The sequence below is a fragment of the Aotus nancymaae genome, unplaced genomic scaffold (assembly GCF_030222135.1).
Source record: "Aotus nancymaae isolate 86718 unplaced genomic scaffold, 86718_ANA_hifiasm-v0.15.2.pri h1tg000007l, whole genome shotgun sequence".
Classification (NCBI taxonomy): domain Eukaryota; kingdom Metazoa; phylum Chordata; class Mammalia; order Primates; family Aotidae; genus Aotus; species Aotus nancymaae.
In genome coordinates this window covers 36,589,836-36,604,091 of record NW_026988418.1, presented here as the reverse complement: position 1 = coordinate 36,604,091, position 14,256 = coordinate 36,589,836, and the positions used below count along the sequence as shown (strand labels likewise).

General features: G+C 35.7%; 1 pseudogene; it reads right to left on the bottom strand.

Annotated features, from left to right (window-relative positions):
- Positions 1-1,573: 1,573 nt before the first annotated feature.
- Positions 1,574-2,554, bottom strand: LOC105710213 (mesoderm-specific transcript homolog protein-like; annotated as a pseudogene).
- Positions 2,555-14,256: the final 11,702 nt, after the last annotated feature.

The window sequence follows — 14,256 nt, the reverse complement described above, 5'->3', positions numbered from 1 at the left end:
CTAATATTCTGTTGAGGATCTTTGTGTCTCTGTTCATCAGGGATATTAGCCTGTACTTTTCTTTTTTCATTGGCCTTTGCTAGGTTTTGGTATTAGGATGATGCCGGTTTTATAGAATGAATTAGGCAGGAGTCCCTCCTCCTCAAATTTTTGGAATAGTTTCAGTAGGATTGGTAATAGCTCTTCTTTTTATGTCTATTAGAATTTATCTGTAAACCCATCTGGTCTGGGGCTTATTTTTAATTGCTTATTCAATTTTGGAACTTGATATTAGTCTTTTCTGGGTTTAGATTTCTTCCTGATTAAATCTTGGAAAATATGTGTTTCCAGGAATTTTTAAATTTTCTCTTTTTTTGTCACAATTCATTTTTATTAATAGAAAATAAACACTTATTCCAGTTTCAAAGTTGTTATACTTGAAGTTGCTAATTTTAAAAAAATGAATTTTAAATAATTAATAATCCTGCTTTGACTAAGACAATGAAATGTGGCTTAAAAAAAGTATTCAGCACCATTTGCTCATAGGTCTCTCAGAATTTGTTCTTAAAGTTTCTGGAACTTTCCTGTCTGTAAGCTACAGGAATTACTGAGCTACATCAGAAAGCCTCTCTGGGACAGGCAATGGGGAGTTAAGCAGTCATCATAAAGGAATCCACGTACATTCAGCATGGTGACTTGGAATACACAACAATCCCTTCCCCTCTATGGTAGCTCAAGAGAGACATGCTTTTTAGCACTGAGGTATGAGGAATGTCAAACTGTTATTTGCTGTTAGAATTGGTCTTCCCAGCTAATAACAGTAAATCTCTGGCACAGATGCTATTGGTCCTTAATGTCCTGTGATTTTAGGAAATAGTTTGGATTTAGTTCAATTTATTCAGAAATCAAACATATTCAATTAGGTTCACTACTCTGGCAGAGTAAGGGTATGCTATGCTGGGTAAGGATCTTTGTAAAATATATTTAATGTGTAAGTGAATCATAGTCTTAAAAGTCATACTGAGAATACTATATTATTCAAACCAATATCTATTTTAAAATGTTTAAAAACTACTGATGAAACTAAATTGAAAGGTATGACAAAGAGGACTCAGCTCTGTGCTGCTCAAAGAACTTTAAAAATACATATGCCTATAAAGCTATTCAAGGAAAGGGAAGGAGGCCCCCTTCTCCTCATTCTTCCTTTAGAATTCATATTGGGCCTGGGCCAGAAATTAGCACTTCTAAATATTTCAGAGAAGTCCAAAGTGTTAAAAAATCTTTTATGCAAAAGAACGTCTTTCAGCATCAGTGAATAGTAACACTCATCAGAACTTCCCAATAACACAAAAACAAAGCTAAGTCCATACATTTGATCAGATGTCAGAGTAATGGGAGGTGGACTAATTATGTCAACCTTAGTCAGAGCTCCTGCTGGCTTCTTCCTATACACTGTTCACCAATTTGATAAAGTGGACTTTGTGAGAGAACAGCGTTTGATGGCCAGGAACTCTTTTGGGCATTTCTTCCTAAGTGGAATACACAACAGATAAGGGAGTAGGGGAGGTAACACAAGGAAGCTACTCTTTCCAGCTCAGAAGGAGTTGATGAAGCCCATATATGCATTCAAGAAGCCCATGGGATCCTCTAGCTGTGTATAGTGGCTAATGCGGTCATCCAGAATCGACACTATGGACCGCGGCAGCGTTTTCCTGTACAGCTCAGAAAACTCTGGATAGGGATTTACAGGATCCAATGGCCTATAGATAAAATGAATAGGGATAGTTACAGAGGCAAGAGCTCCCACCCAGCGTCTTCTGAACTTCTTCCTCTGATTGATGTACTGTAAGAGACTGTCAATGACTAAGTTCCCGTGATTGTTGCGGATCCCTGCCCACATGTCCCACAGCTCACTCTCAGAGGGCCGAGTATACCGCCCAAAGACTGGGGTGAGACCTCGCGAGAATACTAAGAAGTTCATCAGTCATGTGAGGACGGGTGACAGCACAACTCCCTCTTTGAGTAGCTTTTGGAGAAGGAGTGGTCGGTGGGTCTCAGGAAAGATACCTCCATTTGACAGACAGAGACTCTTTATGGTAAGCCGACCAGATCGATTCTGCTTGTACCTGTAGAGAAGCTCCTGAGCAACAATATCTCGATAGTCATGAGACAGAAGGTTGATCCTGCGGTTCTGGAGCCTCAGATGCCTCAAAAGAGCTTCCACGATGCTGGTCTGCTCAAATATGGAATAGTGATGCAGTCTCGGTTTGTCACTGAAGCCAAAGCCTAAGAAATCAAGAGCAATCAGGCGACGAAACCTCAAGGTCAGACCTTCCCAAATCTTGTACCAATCATAGCTGGATATTGGAAAACCGTGTAAAAGCACAACTATCTCCAGACTTCCAACCACACCCACAGAGTCTTGGTAGAAGATACTCATTCCCTTGTAAGTGAAAAACTTGCCTGAAGACTTCCACAAGTGCAGGGCAGGGGAGAGCTGAGGGGGTGGGATGTGCAGGTATGCAGCAAGCAGGGGCATGGCCAACAGCCCCACCTGGACCCACCACTCCCTCATCCTGATTCAGGTCAGACCTGGGCTACAGGACTCCATATTTGGGGGAACCAGTCAGAATTTTTAAATTTTCTCTAGATTTTCTAGTTTGTGTGCATAGAGTCGTTCATACTAGTCTTTGAGGATCTTTGTATTTCTTTAGGATTGGTTATAATGCCACCTTTGTCATTTCTGATTATGGTTATTTGGATTATCTCTTTTTTTCTCTATTAATCTAGCTAGTGGTCAACCTTTCTTTGATTCTTTTTATGGATTATTGAGTCTCAGTTTCAATCAGTTCTGCTCTGATTTTAGTTATTTTCTCTCTTTGTGGTTAGCATTTTCTTAATTTTTTTGTGGTTAGTATTTTCTTATTTTTCTATTCCCTTTAGGGGTCATGTTAAGTTGTTAATTTAAGATCTTTCTAACTTTTTGACATGGGCATTTAACATTATAATATTTCCTTTTAACATTGCTTTGGCTGCACAGTGATTTTATACGTGGTGTCTGTTTTTATTTATTTCAAAGAGCTTCTTTGACTTCTGCCTTGATGTTGTTGTTTACCCAAAAGTTACTCAGAAGAAGGTTGTTTAATTTCTATATAATTGTGTGGTTTTGAGACATATTCTTGATATTGATTTTCATTTTTATTCCACCATGACCCAAGAGTATGTATGAGTGGTATAATTTTGATTTAAAAATTTTATTGAGACTTGCTTTATAGCTGAGCATGTGATTGATCCTGGAGCCAATTCTCTGTGCAGATAAGAATGATGGATATTCTCCAGTTGATGGGTGGAGTATTTTGTAGTTGTCTGTTACATCCAACTGGTCAAGTGTCAAATTTATGTCCAGAATTTCTTTGTTAGTTTTCTGCCTTGATGATCTGTTTAACATTGTCAGTAGGGTATTGAAATCCCCCAATGTTATTGTGTGGCTGTCTAAATCTTTTTGTGGGTCTAGAAATGCTTTTTTTTTTTTTGTAGAAATACTTGTTTTATGCATCTGGGTGATCCAAAGTTGGGTGTTTACATATTTTGGATAGTTAAGTCTTCTTGATGTACTGAATTCTTTATCATTATGTAAAGCTTTTCTTTGTCCTCTTTTATTGGTTTAAAGCCTGTTTTATATTATATAAGAATAGTGATCCCTGCTCTCTTTTGTGTTTTATTCACATTATAGATCTTTCTAAAACCTCTTACTTTGAGCCAATGGGTGTTGTTATACATGAGATGCATCTCTTAAAATCAGCAGAGAGCTGGGTCTTTTTTTTTTTTTTCCTTTTCCAACTTGCCACTGTGTGACTTCTAATTGGAGTGTTTAGACCTTTTATACTCAAGGTTAATATTGTTATATGATGTTTTGATCATATCATTTATCATTAAGTTTTTAGTTGGTTGCTTAATAGGATCTGTGGGCAAAGTACTTAAGTATATGTTTGTGGTAACAGGTATCATTCTTTTATTTCCATGTTTAGAACCCCCTTAAGATATCTTGCAAGATTTATCTAGTGGTAATGAATTTTTTTAGTACTTGCTTGTCTGGAAAAGACTATATTTCTCTTTTGCTTATGAAACTTACTTTGGTGGGATATGAAATTCTTGGTTGAAATATATTTTCTTTAATAATGAAGAAAATAGGCCACCAGTCTTCTGTGGTTTGTACAGTTGCTCCTGAGAAGTCTACTGTTAGCTTGAGGGGATTCCTTCTGTATGTTATCTGGCTTTTTTCTCTAGCTTCCTTTAAGAATTTCTTTTAGCACTGACCTTGGACAGTCTACTGACTACATGCCTTGGTGATGTTTGTTCTACAGAGTATCTCACAAGTGTTCTCTGTATTTGTTATATCTGTTTATCAACCTCTCTAGCAAGATCAGGGATATTTCTTGAATTATTTCTAGGTTGTTTTCTTTTTATTTATCTCCCTCAGGAATGCCAATTATTTACATAGGTTTGGTAACTTTACATAATCTCATATCTCTTGAAGACTTTTTCATTTATTAAAATTATTTTTTCTTTATTTTTGTTTGACTGGGTTAGTTAGAAAGACTAGCTTTCAAGCTCTGATTTTTTTTTCACTATTATTCTGCTTAGTCCAGTCCATTGATAAAGCTCTGCACAGGATGGGTGAGCTGGCTCAAGCTGCTGTTCCAGGCAAGCAGGTGCCCTGAATGCCTGGAGATCTGTCTGAATGGGAAGCAGAGAGCCACCCAGTGCACCCAAATCTCTGCACAGGAAAGGTGGGGCAGTTTAGGCTGCTGATCCAGGTGGGTGGGTGCTCCACATGTCTGGAGATCTGCGTGGACATGAAATGGAGATGGCCTCACTGCACCATGATCTATGTCCAGAAATGGTGGTGTGGCTCAGGCTGCTGAAAAAGGTAAATGAGTTCTCCAAATGTCTGGAGAATCTGCCTAGACATGAAGCAGAGAGACCTCCTTGCACAGGATCTCTGCACAGGAATGGTGTGGGTATTCAGGCTGCTAGTTCCTGCACTATGATTTCAGGGAAGCCAGCTGGGACACGAAGAAATGACACACACAGACCAGTTCCAACTTGCCAAGCTGGCCCTGGCTGCAACTTCCATTATATAGGAGATACAGTAGCTGTGGCAGCTCTTCTCCTGCCCCAGGCCTATGACAGGGGAAAGTACAATTCCAGCTCCTGCTGCTGAGGCACTCTCCATAGTTCTGGCTGTGAGGGCCTCTATTTTACTCCACAGCAGGTGCTCCAATCTCTGCCCCAAGACTAAAAAGTCTCTGCTGTCGTGCTGCAGACCAAAGAGTGGCTGATTTTGTATAACTCCAGATTAAAAATGGTGTTCTTCTCTCTGTCCCAGTTCTGGAAAAATATCTGCAGCTATTCCTGGTGTCTTTCCCTCACTGCATCTCCAAGCTTCTCCATGTTATCTCTAGGGCTTGGGAAAAACAAAGCACTCTCCCTCAGCCTGGGTTTCTCTAATCCCCAGTGGAAAGATGAGTGATAAGGGGAGGCTCTCAGTCTCTCTCTAATGTGCTGTGGTTTTACTCACTTTTATCGGCAGGATGGCATCATGGGACCTATTTGACTGTATCCTTCTCTTTGAGACCTAGGTCATCATTTATTATTGCAGTGTATTCCCATTTTCCTTGTTGAATTAAAGCTACGAGGTTGATCCCTATGCACAGAGTTGATCCTTATGCACTATGCAGCTATTGCTAACTGGCTGAGGTATGCTAAAAACCTGTAATCTGCCATCTTGAAAAAAAATCCAATAATGATATCTAATATGATTAGAAAGTCAATTTTTCAGTGGCTAATTAATCACTTTCAAATCTATAAATAAATTACAACCACTTTATTCTCCCATAAACTAAGAAAATCCGCCAGAGGTAGCTTTAGTTGTATTAATTCCTTGATTTTGTTTGAAAGTTGTAATGCTGAAGTTTTCAGGAAAAAGAAAAATAAATAAATGAAATGTGATACCTAGCCTGCATTCAGAATGAATATTAATGAAGATGATTATACAATGCACATTTCACATTTCAGAGAATTGGTGCTTTAGCAAAGCCCACCTAAAATACAAAAAATATAAAGTTGTGGATTTATCTATACTCTATTTTCTTTTTCTTTGAGACAGAGTCTTGCTCTGTCGCCAGGCGCCAGCTGGAGTACAGTGGCACAATCTCGGTTCACTGCAATCTCTGCCACCTAGGTTCAAGCAATTCTCCTGCCTCAGCCTCCCTAGTAGCTGGGTTGCAGGCGCATGCCACCATGCCCAGCTAATTTCTGTATTTTTTAGTAGAGATGGGGTTTCACCATGTTGGCCAGGATGGTCTCGATCTCTTGACCTTGTGATCTACCTGCCTCGGCCTCCCAAAATGCTGGGATTATAGGCGTGAGCCACTGCACCCAGCCCTATTCTCTATATTCTTATATTGCCATTACAAATTTTGTTGTATTTATTTTGTTCTTTCCATTCATATTTGCAAGTGATAAATGTCCATGTTTACGTTTTATATTTGGTTTATCTATTTACTTTGTATTCATTTTACATGTAAAATTGAGTCAGTCTATAAAATAATGCAGCAGATGCTGAGTTTTATATCGCTATTGGGCATATACTGCATAAGGAGGTTATCTGATCTTTAACTTAATCACAGGGAAATATTGCTAAAGGGAAAGCTAACAATGAAAGACTATGCCTTTGTGAAATTTAACTATAAACCCATTATATAGCATTAATGTATAATTTTCTTACTTTCTGCCACAGATGAGATTTACTGTATATAGCTATTGAATGTGAGCAAAAGTGAAAGAATAAGTAAAAAAAAATAAGTCTTTATATGATGTGATTTAAGCCTATCTAGAGAAGTTATCAATGTCTTGATAATATTGTGGATACAAATAAAGCAAACACGTATTTCAGAGGAATACGCTTTTATACTATTTAAAAGTTAAGCTATAGAAATAAAATAGTGTGTTTTGTGCTAGTTTTGCCACCTGAAATAGTAGTTAATTCAAGATAGATGAACAACTATACCTTAAAAACTTACAAAAAAGCTTTCCGCAACATTTCATAAATCTCTGGCTGTAATCACTTTTTGTGCTTCATCTCGGACTATAAAAAGAGACATATCACTTACTTATTATAGTGCCATATTTGAAGTACTCCATTTATATTTTTAATACCTTTTGTATCTATTTTCTTCTGTAGCTTAATAGCATACTTGGGCTTTGTAGGCTAGGAAAATGAAATAACACAAAGACAATAGAATGTACTCCAGCTGACTGAATGTCTGTATTTGAAATGGGCCAGTTAGCACAAAAATAACAAGTCTTTAGCAAAAGAACTACAAGTGTAATATATTCCTCTCTTTGTTTCTGAAGCTGTACTTAAAATGATATTTTCTCCTTGCAATTGATTTGAATAAATCTATAAATCTTCTTCAAATCATCTTCAAAATAAATGATTATCTTTTTGGGGAAGATCACTGCTTATCCATCTTTTACATAAACAATTGCTAGGTCACACTTTTATAGTACATACTTTAAATAGCCAGAAATTCTGGGCTATTGTCTTACTCACCACTTTACATTTTCACAATTTAGCTGAAGTTCCAGCATAGTAATGAATCAGACAATGTTATGTGTTCTCCCCAGCAAATAAATTGTTTTACCAGAAAACAGTGAGGTGTTGCTTGCTCTAAGTTTTACTATAATTTTCACATTGACTGTAATGTTGCTCCATAGGAATTTATTAAAAAGAAAAATGTATATATCAAAACAGCACTTTGCAATTAGATTGTGGGAAATGCCCTAAATCCACATTTTACTTTGATGAGATAACATGGACTGCTGTCTAAGAAGAGATCTATATATCCCAGGTGCTGTTTCTTAAAGAATACTCTGCTGAATACTGCTGGTCTCAGGTGGTCTATTAAATGGCTGGCAAGCATTTTGTGGCTTTAGGAAGAAATAAGCTTGCATGAGATACACAGAATAGGTAAATTTACTTACAATTTTACATACATTTTCATTATGCTATTAATAATGAAATTTATGAAAGTTGGCAGTTTCACAAGAAATCTTAAGCTAATATTTAGTTGATAGGACAAAAACATTTCTCAATATACATAATATTATAAGCTTTGTGTTTTGACAGTTTCATTTATTAAATTTCCGTTTTGTGATATTTGTTCTATTACATCACTGTAGCCACAGATCCTGTGGTGATTCCCAATGATCCCTATCTCCTGGTATTTATGCATTTATGCAATCACATACCCTTGATTATGAATGGGGACTGTGACTTGGACTTAACCAGTATAATATGGCAAAGGTGATAGGATGTCACTTCCATGTTTAAGTGACCTTATATGACTCTCTCTCATGTAAGTCTCTACTTGCAAGCTTGATGAAGAAAATGACTGTGCTGGAGAAGCCTCTGTGGCAAGGAACTGTGGAAAGTCTCAGAACTATAGGTACATGTGGAAACTCAAAACAGTCTCCCGATTGCAGAAAGCTAGAACCCTTGGTCACACGGTAACAAGAAAAAAGATTATATCAACAATCTGAGTGAGCTTGAAACAGATTATTCCTAGTCTAACCTCCAGATGAAAATGCAGCCCAGCTAATATCCTAATTGAAACTTTGTGGTACCCTGAATAAGACTTAGCCAAATTGTGTCCTGATTTCTGACACATGGAAACTATGAAATAATTGTGGGTATTTTAAAGCCATTAAATTGGTCCTAATTTGTTACACAGTAATAGAAAACTAATATAACCACAAATTCATAATGTTATATGTATGGTTTAAAAGTGGTTCACTGAGAAAGTGAGAATGGTGTTGTAACAGTAGAATGCCAAATCAAGTTACAATCACAGTGAACAGGGCCCCACTAAACATATACAATGTAAGTCTGTTTGTGCTAAATAAGTGAGTCTCAAAGTTTAGTATATTTGTATAAATAGCAGAAAGATAAACTTTTGCATATATATATTTTTGGAGCAGTGATTTCTTTGCTCCAGTCCAAATTGTATTGTTTCTTATGGAACTTTTCTGGAAAAAAAAAAAAAAATGGTGCTAAATCATCACAGATTGCCAGACATTTTAAATTAAACATACTAATCTCTCTGGTAAGCCAAATTATTTTATTTTTCTCTCCAAAATTACAAATCAGTACTTTCTACATAAAAAAGGAGTTTTGTCAATACATACAGAAGACTCAACTATGTAGGAATAATTCAAAGTTGCTCTTCACATATAGCATTAACTGACATAAGATAAACTGCCAAGACTCTTGGAAAAGCAGGCAAATAGAGAAAAAACAATTGCTCAGAAAAAGAACAGAATTAGCTGTTGGCAGGATTCTTCTGTCAAATGGCACTTTGGTCATCATGTATTATCTTGGGCATATAAGATCAAAGAAAAGTTAATATCTCCTATGTGTCTTAACAGAATATCAATTTTGAGTTATCAAAAATGACTAATATTGAAGTATGAATCAGCACTAGACATATGGATAGAAGCTATAAAAAGAAAGCAAGCTCAATGACTTAATTTTTAAATTATTTTAAAATAATTTTAAAGATTGGCAAAGATTATACAATTTCCATACACCACAACTTCCATCCCACATAGCTATATCTATCAAAAGTAGAAAAATAATATCAGAACAATGCTATTAATTACATTATCTATTTATTCATAATGGAATAGCTTTTTTTTCACTAATATTCTTTTTATGTCCCAGCATACAACATACAATCCAGGATACCACATTGCGTTTAGTTTTTTTTGTTTTTGTTTTTGTTTTTTTACATTTTAGGTTTTGGTTTTAATTTCTCCTCAGTTTCCTTCACATCTATGAAAGTTTCTCAGTCCTAACTTGTCCTTTATAACACTGACACTTTTGAAGAGGCCTGATCAGGTATTTGATAAAACGTCATTCAATTTGAGTTTGATGTTTTCTCGTGATCAAACTGGGACTAAGAATTTTTAACATTATGTTAGAGAGGAAATGCCCTTTTTATTGCATTACATCAAAAGTATATGATATCAACATGACTTATTGCTGGTCATTTTAACCTTGATCACACGATTAGGGTGATGTCTGCCAGGTTTCTCCCTGTGATGTTGCTATTTTTTTCCCTTTCCATATACTCCTTGTTAGAAGCAAGTCAGTCACTCATTCTAATATGCTTTCAAGGGTAGGGAAAAAAGTCTCCACCTCTAGGAGGGTGAAATATCAAGGACTTTATGGGCATTAGTTAAACAACCACCATAATTAAAAAATATTTGCTAGGAGATCCTTTGAGGCTATGAAAATATTCTTCTCCTTAATGTTTGCCTGCTAATTATATCATTCATCATTTGATCTTGTCTGCAGCAATTATAACTGTGGAGTTCAGATAGTGATTTTCTATTATTTCCCTCATTTCTCCTACATTTGGTATTTATAATCCATCTGTAAATGAAGTTTGTCCCTTTTCCTCCACTTATTTTTTATTTGATCCTTTATTTATATTAGCATACAATCATCAATATTTCTTATTCTTTGAATTATAATCCAAAATTATAATAATTTATTTTGCTGTTCAAATATTCCATCTTTGGATGTTAGGAACTGTTTCTGGTTGGTCGCCATATCCTTTTGACAGGTACTCAGACTTTTTTGTTTCTAACGCTTTCTCATGGTTGGCGGTATAAGATGCTAGGCTTATCTTGTATTTTCTGAGTTACAACCCTAGAATCAGCCATTGGTATTAAAGAACCCTGTTTCTTTACTTGGAGATTAGAATTTAAAATCCAATTTTATAGTCACAGGTTCGAGGGCCTCTATGTGAAAGAACTAGCAAATACATTTATGTATTGTTGCCTGTGTGTACACCCATATCTATATTTATTTCTGCATGCATTTATCTGTATTATATAATATAAACTCATCTATATTAAACATGAGTTTATATTAATATATTCTACCTTAACACATCCCACAGGGTTCATTCATATCTCCTCCCTTGCTTATTTATGTACAACAGTTTTTAAATAATGTCATCACATTCAATACCATCCTGTTATAATGTGGATGAGAGAAAAAATTATTCCCAGCTGAGACCACTATCTATGGACTTTGCATGTTCTCCTCATGTCTACAGGGCTTTTCTCTGGTATTCTGGTTTCCTCCCACATTTAGGCATGCAAATTTGCTTAGCATACACATCCCAATCCCAGTCCAAGATGGGAGACCACTGTTCATTCTTTCATCCTTGTTGTTTTACCTTTTCCAGGATGCCATATATATTGGAATAATACAATATGTAGCCTTTGGGATCTGGCTTCTTTAAAGTAGCAAAATGTGTGAAAGGTTAATTTATGTAATTGTGTGAACCAACTGATCACTTTCTTAGGTCTGTGTAGTAATTCATTTTATGAATGTACAATCATTTATGTTTGATTTACATGTTGACATCTTATTCCCAGGCATTTACCATTATCAACAAAGCTGCTACAAACCTTCATGTGCAGATCTTGTATTATTAGAAAGTTTTGATTCACTTAGGGTAAATATCTAGGAGTGGGATTGCTGGGGTTTTTTGGTAGGTATATGTTTAATATTTCAAGAAAGTCTGAATCTCTTTTCCAAAGTGTCTATACTATATTGCATTCCCAGCAAGAATAAATGAGGATCAAATTTTACATTGAGAGCGGTGATTTATTTGAGATAACATTGCTATAAAGTGTGAGATGTGTTGAGATTTATTAGGTTGCATGTGAACATTCCACAGTCAGCCTTTGGTTTTATTTATTTTATCTATGATGTCTCTATTTTTAATTCAGCATTGTCCTGCAACTTTTGAATACTCAGTTCTGTTTTAGTTTGTTTTCTTTTTTCTTTTTGCATTCTAATTGAGTAATTTTTATTGACTTATTTTCAGATTCACTGATTCTTCTCTAATCAAGTCAACTGATGAGCCTGTTGAAGACTTTCTTTATTTATGTTACTGTGTTTCAAAATTCTAATATTTTCCACTTGTTTTTCTTATAGTTTCCCTCTCTGATGGAATTACCTATCTGCTCTGCATCTACCTTGTCCAATAGATGCCTCAATGTATCTATCATTGTGATTTTATGACTTTGTCTGATCATAACAACATTGGTAACATATCCGAATCTGGTTATGATTAATGCTTTATCTTTTCAGACTGTGATTTTTGTGTGCATTGAGTTTTTACATGCTGTTGTTGCTGAAAACTGTACCTGTTATATAGATGGTAGATAAAGAAGAACATATTTTATATATTTTTAGATGAATATATCTTTTCTTGTAGTAGGTCTTTAGTACAAGGGTTTGTTTTCCTGTAGTAGGAAAATGGGATGGGTTTGGAGTTTATTGTCACTATGATGACAGAGCACCAGAGACCACAAATTCATTTGGTGAATGTACTGCTCACTTGGCTTTCGGTCTTCCTTGTGCTGCTTCCCAGAGAGAATAATCTCTTCTCTCTCTGTATTTTACTGTTAGTTTACATTGGTGTTTTTTATTGTGTGGGTTGGTTGGGAGGGGTGAAATGAAATTTTTTAATTAAGCCACAGTTTTAGGAAAGTATTGTAAACCTGAATCTTGTGTGTGGCCTTCACAAATGTTCCTATCCTCTTATAGATGTAATGCTGGAATGTATTCCTGCCACGCTTCCAAAGTGGAGCTTTTTATTTATTTTTTATTTATATTCCCAACTGGCAGTGAGTTTCCACCAATGCACACAAATTGTAGATTCGGGGGTTTTGTTTGTTTTTGGTTTATTTGTCTATTTTTGAGGTTTTGGCTATTTTCTTGCAGATTATAGATCTGATTCTTTAGGGGAAATAATAAAATGGTCATAGGTGGAATTTCAGCAGTGTCTGCTGTTCCATTTCCCCTAGTCATTCTCACAAAGAAAGCTTCCTGTGGACTCTGTCTTCTCTTCCCTGTGAGTCTGTGAGTGCTTAGAGAATTTCTTGAAGGAAAAACATGAAAGGAAGGTGTAGGTTTTCTGTCTGCAACCTACAGTATCTTTACACTTTCATGCTAGCCCACACTTGACCTTAAGAAAGTCTTAAAATTCCAAGCTGCAGCTTCTTACTAGTTTCTATGCCACAGGTAAGCAAATGTTCTAGTCACTCTAGTTTTGTTTCTTCCTACAAGTGTTCATCTCTCTCCAGATTTTGGATTACCATTTCTCTGCAATCTCAGTCCTCCACTAGGATTACAAAAAATGCCGAATAGTTTACCCATCTATTTCCTTTTAAAGTGTGGAAACAATCTTTTATTTTGGTTTTCATCTCTCTACATCTCAAAGCTAAAACTGCAGCTTGATGATATTTTCTTTGATTTAATATTGAAAATTTATGGAACAAAATAAGAGATTTTTGTTTGTTGGTGACTGTTTCATCAGTAGAATACAAAAAAATGAATAGGCATCAATATATGCAGAATACCATTTATATAGCACTAATAAGCATAATGGAAATGTGAATCAAAGTTAATCATAGAAGATAGTTGTTAGTTAAAATTATATATCTTTATCTTGATCAAATCTTAATATAATTACGGATAACTAGAATTATAAACTGTAGCCACTGAGTTTACTTCTTATTTTATTCTGTAAGGAAATTCGCAAAAGATCTGAAGCAATACTATTCCAAAATGATTTAAGCTGAGTTTCAAGAAAAAGAGGACAACACAAATTTTTGAATTAAGGATTAAAATTAAAAACAAAATTTTCATGATATTACAAATTGTAGCAAGATACTTGTTTATGATTTCAAGTGCACTGATTTTTCTCATCAGTACACCACAGATATATTCTGTATTATAAAGCACCTCAGCTTTCACTTCAAATGCAAAATATTAATATGTATAATATTGAGAATGTGATTTTTTAAAATGCCAATTATGATGAAAATGATAAGTGACAAATTTAAAATTTTTTTTTTTTTTTGAGATGGAGTCTTGCTCTGTCACCCAGGCTGGAGTGCAGTGGAGTGATCTTGGCTCACTGCAGCCTCCGCCTCCTGGATTCAAGTAATTCTCCTGCCTCAGCCTCCTGAGTAGCTGGGATTACAGGCATGTGTCACTACACCTGGCTAATTTTTGTATTTTTAGTAGAGATGGAGTTTCACCATGTTGATCAGGCTGGTCTCTAACTCCCGACCTCATGATCCGCCCACCTTGGCCTCCCAAAATGCTGGAATTACAAACCA